This window comes from Saimiri boliviensis, chromosome 1 (assembly GCF_048565385.1).
Source record: "Saimiri boliviensis isolate mSaiBol1 chromosome 1, mSaiBol1.pri, whole genome shotgun sequence".
Taxonomy (NCBI): Eukaryota; Metazoa; Chordata; class Mammalia; order Primates; family Cebidae; genus Saimiri; species Saimiri boliviensis.
In genome coordinates this window covers 7,051,646-7,065,376 of record NC_133449.1, presented here as the reverse complement: position 1 = coordinate 7,065,376, position 13,731 = coordinate 7,051,646, and positions in this window count along the sequence as shown.

The following is a 13,731-nucleotide window of genomic DNA, read 5'->3' as shown; positions in this document are numbered from 1 at the left end:
GCAGCTATTCTAATATTAATAACAGTTTTGAAGATAATATAAAATAATAAAGTAGGTATAAACAGTATTTAAACACTGTGCACACAGTTCACTCTAGATATTATTGATGTCTTAGTCTATTTTGTGTTTCTCTAATAATATCACAGACTGAACAATTTACAATTAACGAAAATTTATTTCATTAATGATCCTCGTGGCCGGGAAGTTTAAGAGTTTGGCACCAGTACTTGATGATGGCGTCTGTGTTTCATCATCCCATGGCAAAAAGAGGAAAGGCAAGAGAGGGTGTGTGTGTGTATGTGTGTGTGAGAGAGACACACTATTTATTATGTAATGTCTATGACTGCTTTTATGTACCAATGGCAGAAGTAAGTACTAACGTAGAAGCCTTATTGTTCACAGAGCCTAAAACACTTACTTCATGCTGTATTTTATTTATTTAATTATTTTTAATTTTTTTTTTTTGAGACAGATCTCACTCTGTCATACAGTGGTATAATCACAGCTCACTGTAGCCTCCACCTTCCAGGCTCTGGTGATCCTCCCACCTCAGACTCCTGACTACAGTGTATGTTACCATGCCTGGCTATGTATGTATGTATGTGTATGTGTGTGTGTGTGTGTGTGTGTGTGTGTGTATTTTTTGTAGAGACCAGTGTATTACTCCATTTTCAGGCTGCTAATCAATACATACCTTAGACTGGAAAGAAATGAGATTTAATCGGACTTAACAGTTCCACATGGCTGGGGAGGCCTCAGAAACATGGCGAGAGGTAAAAGGCACTTCTTACATGGCAGTGGCAAGAGAAAAATGAGCAAAAAGCAAAAGCATAAACTCCTGATAAACCCATCAGATCTCATGAGACTTTTTCACTATCACAAGAATAGCATTGGAAAGACCGCCCTCCATGACTAAATTACCTCCCCCTGGGTCCCTCCCACAACACGTGGGCATTTTGGGAGATACAATTCAAGTTGAGATTTGGGGGGGGGGATGCAGCCAAACCCTATCAGCTGGGTTTCTCTATGTTGCCCACACTGCTTGAACACCTGGGCTCAAGTTATCTGTTCACTTCAGCCTCCCAAAGTCCTAAAATTACAAATGTGAGCCACCACACACAGCCTCAAACATTTATTATCTCTGACTTTATACAGAAAAGATATGCTGAATTCTGCCCTAGGATACTGTCATGGTCTGCATGGTTGAACCTGGGTCACCACTCCATCTGGACTCACCACTCCATCTGGTTAAAGGAACATGGAAAAGGCGTTCTCATTGGTGCCAGGCCTAGAAACAACACATGCCACTTCTGCTTCTTTTAACCAGGAGGAAACTTTAGTCATTGGCAATGCAACACCAAGGGAGTCTGTGAAATGCAATTGAGCTAAAAGTTCCACTCAGGCTATAATAAGCCTGTATTATGAAAGATGAGAAAGGAGCTTCACTGGATGGTCAGCAGTCTTTCCTATATTCAATAGAAAAGAAGTGAGTGTGTTTCTACTTTAGTGCACACTTTGTCTTTTGGACAGACTAAATCGTATCAATCCAATTGTCCCTTTTCATTTAATGTCTGTATTTATTTTAAAGAAAAATGCATCCATATGTTTCTGCATCATTTATACCTCTCATCAAAATGTAGTTTCTCAATAGCTATTGGATATTCAAAATGTCTAGTAGAAAATGAATAGAAAATTTGGTTTTGTAATATGAAACTGGGAAGTATATGTGGCATCTTAACTCAGCAGTTCAGCATGTACCTGGCTATTCCCCCAAAGAAAGGGTTCGTGCAAATACTGAATAGAGCTGATTGCAAAGAAGACCTTCTTCTACTCTCATCTGAAAAATCAGATTAGATAAATTCATTGTCAGGTAATAGCAACAGAAACAAAGATATAGTGGATATGCAATGACCCTAACATTGTATAAAATATCTCAACTTATAGAATGCTTCCAAATTCATGATTTCATTTGGATAGCATTAGACTCTGTAAGGGAACTGACTGTTATTGTTATTGGGTAATCTTTGTTTTTTTTTTATTATTGCATTTTAGGTTTTGGGGTACATGTGAAGAACATGCAATATTGTTGCATAGGTACACACATGGCAATATGATTTGCTGCCTTCCTCCCCTTCACCTATATCTGGCATTTCTCCCCATGCTATCTCTCCCCATCTCCCTACCACCCCGTCCCTCCCCCACTTCCCCCAACAGACCCTAGTGTGTAGTGCTCCCCTCCCTGTGTCTATGCGTTCTCATTGTTCAGTACTCGCCTATTATTGAGAATATGTGGTGTTTGATTTTCTGCTCTTGTGTCAGTCTGCTGAGAATGATGGTTTCCAGGTTCATCCATGTCCCTACAAAGGACACGAACTCATCGTTTTTGATGGCTGCATAATATTCCATAGTGTATATGTACCACATTTTCCCTGTCCAGTCTATCATTGATGGGCATTTGGGTTGGTTCCAGATCTTTGCTATTGTAAACAGTGCTGCAGTGAACATTCATGTGCGTGTGTCCTTATAGTAGAATGATTTATAATCCTTTGGATATATACCCAGTAATGGGATTGCTGGGTCAAATGGAATTTCTGTTTTTAGGCCCTTAAGGAGTCAACACACTGTCCTCCACAATGGTTGAACTGACTTACACTCCCACCAATAATATAAGAATGTTCCTATTTCTCCACATCCTCTCCAGCATCTGTTGTCTCCAGATTTTTTAATGATCATCATTCTAACTGATGTGAGATGTTATCTCAACATTGTTTTGATTTGCATTTCTCTAATGACCAGTGATGATGAGCATTTTAAAATATGTTTTTTTGGCCTCATGTATGTCTTCTTTTGTAAAGTGTCTGTTCATTTCCTTTGCCCACTTTTGAATGAGCTTGTTTGTTTTTTTCTTGTAGATCTGTTTTAGTTCTTTCTAAATTCTGTTGGTTGCCAATTCACTCTACTGACTGTTTCTTTTGCTGTGCAGAAGCTGTGGAGTTTGATTAGGTCCCATTTGTCTATTTTGACTTTTGTTGCCATTGCTTTTGGCGTTTTGGTCATGAAGTCCTTGCCTACGCCTATGTCCTGAATGGTTTTGCCTAGATTTTCTTCTAGGGTTTTTATGGTGTTAGGTCTTATGTTTAAGTCTTTAATCTATCTGGAGTTAATTTTAATGTAAAGTGTCAGGAAGGGGTCCAGTTTCTGCTTTCTGCACATGGCTAGCCAGTTTTCCCAACACCATTTCTTAAACAGGGAATCCTTACCCCATTGCTTGTTTTTTTTTCAGGTTTGTCAAAGATTGGATAGTTGTAGATACGTTGTGTTGCCTCCAAGGCCTCTGTTCTGTTCCATTGGTCTATATCTCTGTTTTGGTACCGGTACCATGCTGTTTTGATTACTGTAGACTTGTAGTATAGTTTTGAATCTGGTAGTGTGATGCCTCCTGTTTTGTTCTTTTTGCTTAGAATTGACTTGGCTATGTGGGCTCTCTTTTGGTTCCATATGAAGTTTAAGGTGTTTTTTTTCCATTTCTGTGAAGAAGGACATTGGTAGCTTGATGGAAATAGCATTGAATCTGTAAATTACTTTGGGCAGTATGGCCATTTTCACAATATTGATTCTTCCTAACCATGAACATGGAATGTTTCTCCATTTGTTTGTGTCCTCTCTTATTTTGTTGAGCAGTAGCTTGTAGTTCTCCTTGACGAGGTCCTTTGCGTTCCCTGTTAGTTATTGGGTAATCTAATGTGCTCTAACCTATTGGTATTTCCTGTTCCATTGACAACCCTATCCTATTAGTATGTCTTGTCTTGCTGGTTATTTCCCATTCTATTGGCATCTTGGTCCTACCTATTGGTGTTTCCTGTTCTCTTGGCATCTCCTGTCCTGTTAGCATTTCCTGTTTTATAATAGTAGCATCACCTGTCCTGTTAGTATTGTTGGTTCTATTAGCACTCCCTGTCCTACTAGTATCTCCTGTTTCATTGGTATTTTCTTTTCTATTAATATCCCCTATCCTTTTAGTATTTCCTGTCCTGTTGACATTCTCTGTCATGTCAATATTTCCTTTTCTATTGGCATCCTCTGTGTATTTTTATGTTCTTGCATTTCTATAAAGAAATACTCAAGACTGGGTAATTTATTAAGATAAGAGGTTTAATTTTCTCACAGTGTGCAGGATGTACAGGAAGCACAGCAGCATTTGCTTCCAAGGAGGCTTCAGGAAGCTTACGATCATGGTGGAAGGTGAACAGGGAACAGGCACATCACACAGTGAAAGCAGGAGCAAGAGAGTGGGGGTAGGAGAGGTGCCACACACTTTTAAATGACCAGTAGGTATCAGGAGAACTCACCCAGTTTCATGAGGACAGTACAAAGGGGTATAGTATAAACCATTCATGAGAAATCTGCCCCAGGATCCAATCCCTCCCACCAGACCCCACCTCCAGCACTGGGGATTATATTTCAGTATGAGATCCTGTTCTATCAGTAGCTTCTGTTCTGCTAGCATCCTCTGTCCTATTAGTAGTTCTGTTCCATTGGCATCCCCTGTTCTATTAGTATTTCCTGTTTTATATTAGCATCCTCCAGCACCTTATTTCCTACTATGGAAGTTCAGAAATCTACAGCTCAGCCAGTCACTAGATCCTAGTAATTTCAGTGCTGAGAAGGGGACAATCAGAAGGCACTCTTTGGAGGTCAGGCCTGTTGATTTAGTAGCGCAGAGGTCAGGATATCTTTGTCTACTTTCTGTTCCTAGTCTTTGAAAACTCCCTGGATCCTTGCCTTTCTTCCAAGCCTGGTCCTCCAGCCACACAGTGAAACTGAGATCCCTCCAATATACTTCCAATAAATTATCTTTTCATTGAGCCATTATAATGCATTAGTGTTGTTTATAACTAAGAACCTGAATTGAAACAAGCTGATTTTAATACACCCATTATAGATAAAGAAACTGAGATGCAGAAATATTCCTGCTCACTGTCACACTAGTATAGTAAGCTAGTCTTCTAGTAAGCTATAAAACTGACCAAAAATCAAAGCTATTCCTCAGCTCCAGGGCTACCTGTGATCTGTGTTTGCCCTAACGAATGGAATTTATCCTCACAAATTGGTATTTTAAATGTCCTAATAATCTAATTAAATAACCAATTACCTTTAAAAAAAAACTGACCAGAATTCATGATTTTCCTGTTTACTTTCTTCTAGTAAGCTATAGAACTGACCAGAATCTGTGCCTTTCCTTCTGTATCCAGGGATGTTTCACCATTTAATGAATAATTATATAGACTCTCCTGTCTCCTGCAAAGCTAAAGGAACGTTTCTAGCATAGCCTGAGGCCCTCTTTATTGGAGAAGGCCCAATTTCAGTGCCTTCTCTTTTCTGAGGCCTCTGCCAAATAGGCCACAGCTAGTGGTTCCCTGATGTATGTTTTCATAACAATTTCTCATATATATATATATATATATATATATATATAAAATTACATATAAAACATTATATGTATAAAACATACTTTCCCCTATATGTTTATAAAACATACTTTCCCCTATATGTTTATCATAAGAATCGCATACATCTTAATCTGATATACAATTTTTAATATAGCTCATTGAAATATAAACTTCTCTGGAGGAGAAACTCATTTCTTACTATCCTGTGTTCTATATCATGAGTACTCAATTATGTTTGTTGGGTAAATAAGTGAGTAAATGAGCAAAAGCTTGTGGAAGAATAAAATGTCAGAAAACTCAAGGAGATTTTCTGAAGCATTACGGTTTTAGAAAAGCAGAATCAAGCATAACTTTATTCACAACCTAGCATCAGCCTCTCATCAAGAGCCAGAAATTCTGCTACAGCATCCATAACCAGAGAAAGCTAATGTTTTCATGTCCCTGGGAGTCTAAGGCTTTGTCAGCAACTGTTCTGCTCAGAGGTTACAGATGAAGAAATATGAAGTCTGTAAAGGAGTTGTCCCAGCCCTCTCCTACAGCTAAAGATGCTGGGAGGCTTAACTTCCCAGAATTTTTTCTTCTATGAGTCTCCTAGGGGGTTCTGATATGTGGGACACTCTTTAAGACTGAACTCATCTCCAGAAGGCCCTATTAATATGAAAATCTCTTCCTTGGCAGGATCACCAATGCATTCATGCAGCAATGGCAGCCTTGGGTCACCAAATAGAGGCTGAGGAGCTGCAGGAGAGAGCAAGATGTGCTGCTATGCTCATGAGGCCCACCGACAAAGACCACAACAGGGCAGTAGAGCAATGGACAGTGGGTATGTGGATGAAGACAAGCATAAGGAATAGCAGAGCTGTGAGGGAGGGGCACAAACAGAGTGGGACACATAGAAGAGAGCACAAGGGATGCTGCAGGTGATGAGATTCTGGAGATTTTTGCCCAGGAGAGGTATAATAGGTTTACCTGGCTTTTCTAAAGTAGTTTCCAGAGGTGTGTGCCCTAGAAATCAATTCAAAAATGAACTCTTCTCAGGTGCCAACCTGGATCCATGGGTGGGGGAGAATCTATTTTTCAAGGTAGTCAATTCAGAGTCCATATGGAAGACAAAAAAAAAAAAACTTTACAAGCTTGTGTGATATAATAAAACACATAGAATATTAATTTTCTTCTGCAGCACAGCTATTCAGGAAAAGCTATAGGCATCATCAGCTAGTCATGAAGTCAAGAGTGTCCATTCTTACCCCCTCTACTCTGCCAGTGTATAAGCACAAAGCTGTGCTATACAAACAGCAATGCTGCAGGTGACACTCCCATGATCATACTGTACATGAGACCCAGTTACATTTTGTAAGATTCTGTCTTGCTTGTAGGGCTCATTCTAGAGACCCTTTGACCATCTCGATGATATAATAACCATGTTTTAGAATCTCATACAGAAAAAAACTGTGAAAATCTTCTAGGAACTTCAGGCAGCCTCTAGATAATGGAAGTGGCCTCTGACCAGCATCTAACAGAAACAAAAACAAGAATGAAGCTCTGTATCCTACAACCATAAGGAAATAAGGTCATAAACAACCATGTGACCCATGAAGACCCTTCCTCAGCTGAGCCTCCAGATGAGAACTCAGCCCTGGTCAACTTCTTGATTGCAGCTTATGAGACTCAAAGCAGAGGACACAGTTAAGCCATGTGTTGTTTTGAACCACTTACCTGTGATTATTTGTTATATAGCATCAGAGCATCAATACAATATGAAACTGGAAGACTGTCTGATCTTAATTTCTCCACACCTCACATTGTACTTCTGCACATTAAAATTATGTGTTCTACTGACCCACTGAATTGATATAAAATAATACATAGGTAGGGGAAGAAAATTTAGTAGTGCTGATTGTTAGATTCAATGAATCATTTATTACAAAATAGAAACAAATATTTATGGAATACTTACTATAGGCCAATGTACTAAAGCAGGCGTCCCCAAACTTTTTACACAGGGGGGCAGTTCACTGTCCCTCAGACCGTTGGAGAGCTGCCACATACTGTGCTCCTCTCATTGACCGCCAGTGAAAGAGGTGCCCCTTCCTGACGTGCGGCGGGGCGCCAGATAAATGGCCTCAGGGGGCCGCATGCGGCCCACGGGCCGTAGTTTGGGAACGGCTGTACTAAAGAGATATGTAGAGATACAAAGATGATTTATCTCTGTATCTGAGTGTGTGTATATATATATATATATATATATATATATATATAGAGAGAGAGAGAGAGAGAGAGAGAGAGAGAGAGATGCCATATATCTATATACTCGGTCTTTATAGTAACTCTAAGACTCTAAGAGGTAGATACTATTATCACAGTTTACACATGGAGAAACCAGAGCACAGAGAAATTAAACAATATATTCAATCCCATAGCTGAAATTTGAACCAGGACAATCTGCATTGGGGATAAGCTTGGATGTGACAGGGATACTCATGACACACAATGACCAGAGATGACACTGGAGGCAGAAACTGTCAGACCCTGGCAAGCTGTGCAGGCCACTCATAGAAGCTTAGACTTCTTCCAACCTGGAAGCAGGAAAAATAAGAAATGATTCCCTCAGCAACCTGACCATCAATAAAGCTGTATGTCTAAGAATAGATGAGGCTTTATAAAACCATTGTTATACATGGAGGTTTGGCTAACATGAGATTGTACTCATACTCTGGATTAGTCAGGCTTTCAGGAGACAATCTAAGAATCTATCAGCCATCTACGAAAGCACTCAGTGTAGAAACAGTTTTTGCATCCAAAACAGCTTACAGCTGAGCTTTGAACATTTGAACATTTTGAGAAGTGTGTCTGTTCTTATGTGTGTGTTTGTGTAACTGCGTGAGTTCCTTTCATCAAACTTTTATACATGAAACCAGCAAGACCATCAGATTGGAGCCCAAGTAGTAACCAGGTCACTGAAGCTAAAAGAGGCTCATATAATTCCTGTGCCTGAGTTTCACGAAGGCAGAGGAAGAAAACAATCCCTCACTCCTCCTCAGGGCCCTCTGTGCTGGGGACAGCTGGAGGCATGATTGATCGGGAAGTTTTCAACATAGCAGGAGACACGTGAAAGAACTGTGAGATATCTGAGAAGCTCTAAAGACCAGAAGCACGTATTTGGCAATTTACAACATTTTTAGAGAAACAAAATGTGTGTCACTTGCCCCAGTAAAAAATAACAAACCATTAAGATTTTAGGACTTTTCAGGGTGAGCTCGAGACGTTATGGCTTCAAAGACCAAGAAGTGCATTCGGATCTTCACACACTCTAGGGTAGAATCAATTGTGTGGATTGCTGCTGAGATTGCCAAGTGGCATTAAACACAGCATTGCAGGTGAGCCTGATAAATCCTGTTAAGTTCTCAATGCAACTACTGCCCACCTGTTATGTCGGGTGATTTTTTTCACGGGCTGGAGATATATATCAGGATTCAAGGTGTTCAGTTTGGGCCAGCTGTGTTCATAAGCAGACAGCACTGTGATGAATGCTCCCAGAAGTAAACCAAAGAAGCTACTGTGATGGAGGACAGAGAACACAAAGGACTGCACAAAAAATACAGGAAAAGGGAGGCTTCGCCCAAGGACCCTCGCTTAGTGATTGGTGGGTTTTGCAAGGGAAATGCTCTGTAATTTTTCTCGTGAATGTTCTACTGAAGTACATGGTCCCTTAAGAAAGTTCATGAGGTCTGTCTTGCTTCTGTGGCTCTGAGAGGGGATCTTAAGGACACCTATTTTTCCTTATTTCTCTTTGTTTCCCCAGATTCTTGCAGAGGAGTAGAAAAACTATGACCCACTGCCAGTTTTTGTATGGACTGTGAGCTAAGCGGTCTTATGTTTTTAAATAGCTGACAAAAAAATCAAAAGATTGATATTTATTATGTATGACATTATATAAAATCCAAACTTCAGTGTCCTTAAGTAAAGTTTTATTGTTCAACTCAGCACCATTGACATTTTGGGTTGCATGATTCCTTCCTGTGGGGAGGGAGGGCTCTGTGCATTGATGTTGAGCCCCATCCTTGGCATCTATCCAGTAGGGGCCAGTAGCACCCCTTCTCCCTTTCTGACAATATAAGCCATCTGTATATATTGCTCTAAGTGCCCTGGAAGGCAAAACCACTCCCTGGTGAGAGACGCCTTTTTGTTAAAACACAACCATGTTTGTTCATTTCACTATTGTCTATCTGTTATTTGTGCAAAAGCAGCGAAGTTTAGAAGTTGTAACAGACTGTCTACCTGACGTCTAAAATACTTAGTCTTTGCCTCTTTACAGATAATGTCTCCCAACTTCTGGTCTAGCACATGGAAGGAACTCAGTGTTTGAAAAAGGAAGAAGGGATGTGGGGTAAAGAACCATAGAGTAGGGTTGGTCTCTGGGGATAAATGAGTTGTTCTTGCTTTTCTGACATAAAGACCAATGCACAGATGTCAGGTGGCAGGCCAGCTTTTTCCTGAAAACATCATGATCACAAGTTTATTTCTAAAGCTCTAAAGCAATGCTATCTGAGTCTCTAAGATCAGCCTCTTCTACTTAAACTCCAGAAAGCTACCATTCATCATAGAAATTATAGGTCAACTATAAGCAATGAAACAGGAGCACGCATAAGTACTGACTCAGGATCTTTTTGAATAGATTAGCAACATGTTGTGGTTCATCAAATTCCAAGTTAACAGATTAGAAACGTTGTGAAATCTATGGATGAGAAAGGGGTTGATATTCACTGGCCACTCAGCATGTGCCAGGCACTCAGAGAGAAGCTATACATACATGAAGCCAGAGAGTTCTTTGAGGATGGGATTACCTCCTCATATTTGATACAAGAAAATGTGGATCTTAAACACGAAGGAGCTATCCAAGGTCTTGTGGAAGCAGCAGCAGAGCTGGGGACTCTGATTTGGATCCAGCCAAGGCCTTTACTTCCACCCTGCCATGCTGCATTTACTGAATTATATGCTGTAAAACTGGATTAGCCACATCTGCAAAGGCAAGAAATCTGTCTCTGGGATGAGTTGATATGTCTAGAAATTCTGAGCATGAAAGGAACAGAGTCAGAATCAGGTTAAGTCCTTTTGCCACAGCACAAATCTGCAGAGCAGCCAGGGCCCAGCTCCCCCAGGTTCCTGGGAGTGTGAACCAACACCTCCCGGGATCACCCGGCCTGCCTAATATTTTGGTAAAGTGTTGATGTTTCCATACGGCATGCTGAGCTGCTCTAAGAAGGCACCCTCAGAAAATCCGAGGGAGGAAATGGACTGAAAAGTCATGTCTGCAGAAGCAGGCAGTATAAAGAGAGATTTATCACTTGTTCTGATAAATTGACAGTGAAATTAAAAAGCTTAATTATTTCAGCATGAATTTTGAGAGGCTTCTTTTCCCACTGAACATATGAAAAAGTTTCAAAGCATTTTGCAGCAATAAAACATCTGTGACCCAATTTACATAAAACAGAATAAAACTGAGAGTTATCCTGGTAGCAAAGAGCACCAAGGCAGTGTGAACCCTTGTTCCATCTCCTTTCAATAAACAGACCTTTGTGCATACAGCAGGCAGTCGGAAATGTCCTTATAAATCTCAAGTGTGTGGGGAGATGGGGAGGGAGGCTCTGTAGTACCCAAAACACCACTGAGAAGAATGTATAAAGGTATGTGGCAGATCAAAGGCCAATGGAAGAGGTATACTGAGAGTTCACTAATGGAAAGATAATGGCCTCCAAGAGGCTGGTGGGAGGATAAAACAGAATACACACATCTTAACAACAAAAACATTTGAAAAGAAAATATGGCACAAATACATTCTCTGAAAGTGTTGAATTATAATAATTCCAAGAAATTTCTTTCATTCCATTTTGTATGTTGCTAATGGAGAGAGAAAGGTAAGAGGCAGAGTCTGAAGCATTTTGTGTTTTTTTTTTAGAAAGGTCTTGGCTACTTCTGGAGCTTTAATCACAATGGATTGGGCAGTGCTTAAAAAAAAAGTATCTTTTGAAAAAACTCAGATCCGATCTGATATACTCAATTCATATTCACGATTCTTGAGTGATTTGAAGTAGATTATTTTAAACTGATATAAAACTTGACAAAAATCTGTTCTAAAGGATGTATAGAATATTGACATATGGTAATTTACTAATTAGAGAAAAAATAGGCAACACTTACTTCTGTAAGATGTGAAACTTAAATTGTGTAAAGAATTAACTAGATTGAGTCAAGGGTAAAAATTCTTGGACTTTGTGTCTGTCTCATTCTTTCAGTTTGAAAGTCCTGTTCTCTGAGGGATTTTGGGGCTAATGTATGGTCTTAATAAACAGAAGATTAGTTTTAAAACATAATTGCTTGTGGATACATTTTAAATTAGCATTTTTTTACCTCAAAAATTAACTCACTATACACTAAAGCAGTCATTCTCAAAGAGAGGCAGCATTTCTAGGCTGGAAGAATTGAGAAGAATAATGTCTTAGGGACTTTTCAAAATACAGAATGACTATCTGCCACCACTCACCCCAAACCCAGGAAAAAAATTCAAATATACATCTCCAAAGTGACGTTAAATGCCAGCAACCCACAAATCACATTCTCATTAGAAACCAGGGCCTTATTGATGACTCGCTGTTGCTGGTGAGAATTAGTCATTTTCTCCAAGCAGGTTTGGAGCATGAGTGTTAGCTGATTCAACACTATCCGTGGCAAGGACTGGATCCCACCATCAGCTCAACTGAATGGTAGACAATAGAGGTTTGGTTTTGGCTGGAATTTGCCCCTGAGGTGCCACAGGAATGATCTTAAATCCACTGCCACTTAAAACCTCCACAAAGCTGGGTAGAAAGAAGTGATATTAATGGGAGGGCTTGAAGAATGAGTGGTCAGTCTCATTTTGCCTCTGGAGGAAGTTTGCCAGCATAGAAATCTAGGTTGTTGACATGGGTGGGTGGAATGGAAGTGTTATGGAATAGAGTGCAGAGTAGTGAATGCTGGGTGAAGGGATCGTGCACACCAGCTGGCAGCCACAGGGGACTCTCCTGCCAGGGGTTGCCCTGTGAAAATGAAATCATTTCCCAAGAATGACCAACAATCTGGATTTTTGTGTGCACTCACCTATTTTTTACATGATGGCAACTATTGTTTTTTAAACCAAACATGATGGGAACCAATACCATAGAGTAAACAAACCTAATCTGTGTGTCAAATGCAGCCTGTAAATTGCCTGTTTGTGATCTCTGCCCCAGGTACTCTGAAATCTGTCACACTTTAAAGCCAGACAGGAAGAGTCACTTGCCTGAGTGGCATCACATTTGCCTCCATATCAATGTCCCATAGGTTGCTTTTTCCAATTCTGTTTTTGTTTTTGTTTTTGTTTTTGTTTTACATAAAACGAATAATTGAAGGATATGATTCAATGTTAGCCTGTGAAACTCATCTCAGCATTTATTGTGAGGGTATTATGAATGTTGCTCATTATGTGATACAATTAGCTCTCAACAGAAGAATGTCTTCTCCAGTTTAATTATCAGATGTAACTGTGCTTTTAACGGGAAAATACTTAGTTTTTTTGCTTTACTGGTTCTGTGACTTATACAGATCTCCTTTGTATCTTGTCATTGAATGCTGGAAAACAAAGCTGAATTTGTGTTTACACTTCTGAATTGTTTCTGCTGTTATTCATTTTCCTTTTCTTTCAATATACCTCCATGCTGACTCATTTTTAATTTGTTTTAGCTTCTTATGCTTACTAGATTCTGGATGAGATAAGTTACATCCACTTCAGAACAGAGCAGAAAAGGAATATGTGAGACGTATTGAAAAAATAATTTTAAGTATTTGTAGCTCACCTCCTTCTAAAGTATAAGTTGTTTGTTATGTTAAGTAGGATAAAGAGTAGAGGAGTTATTATGTGTCCCGGTTTTAAACAGAGGACCTGTGATTGAATAACTCAGAGGACTTGTAATTGGATAGACTCAAGCTCAAAATTGAGGGAGAGGGAGGTAGAAGGTATAGCGTGCAGGAACAAGAACACTGAGAAAGAGAGAAAGAAGCACACACACAGATTCTAATAGAAATTCAAGATCAAGAGGATTCTACAAATCAAAATTCTGAAATCCACATATAAAACTCATACTGAGAAAAGCACCCCCAAATTCGTTATTTAATGTGAATTTACTTCTGATGAAGTAAAATTAAGGAAGAAACTAGAATATAAATTGCATGATTGTATCTACAATGATCATAAGCTAAAATAAATAAT